Genomic DNA, 527 nt, shown 5'->3' with positions numbered 1-527 from the left:
CGTTCACTGTTCCTGTGTTTCTTTCGCTGTATCTGTGTTTCTTTCGCTGTTTCTGTGTTTCTTTGGCTGCTTCTGTGTTTCTTTGGCTGTTTCTGTGTTTCTTTCGCTGCTTCTGTGTTTCTTTGGCTGCCTCTGTGTTTCTTTGGCTGTTCCTGTGTTTCTTTCGCTGCCTCTGGGTTTCTTTCGCTGTTCCTGTGTTTCTTTCGCTGTTCCTGTGTTTCTTTCGCTGTTTCTGTGTTTCTTTGGCTGCTTCGCCTGAGCGACCCCGTGCGGCGCGTGCGCCGGTGGGGCCGGGCCCCGCCGGCCGCGGGAGCCGGAGAACTCGGGAAGGGGAGAGGCGGGCGGGATCTCGTGTGTGTGTGTGCGCGCACGCGCGCGCGCGTCGTGGGCGTCGGTGGGCTTGGCCGGCCCCGGTGGGCGGTGGTGAGCGGTGTTGGGGGTGTCGGTCCCCCGACGATCGCGGCAACGATGCGTGTCGGTGGGCCGGGGGCCTCCGTGCCCTCGCCGCCGGCTCCCGTCGAGGCCGC

This window comes from Sapajus apella, unplaced genomic scaffold, assembly GCF_009761245.1.
Source record: "Sapajus apella isolate SASKATOON/1434 unplaced genomic scaffold, GSC_monkey_1.0 scaffold1719, whole genome shotgun sequence".
NCBI classification, from domain to species: Eukaryota; Metazoa; Chordata; class Mammalia; order Primates; family Cebidae; genus Sapajus; species Sapajus apella.
The sequence above is the reverse complement of the archived record's forward strand: the minus strand, read 5'-3'. Positions refer to the sequence as shown.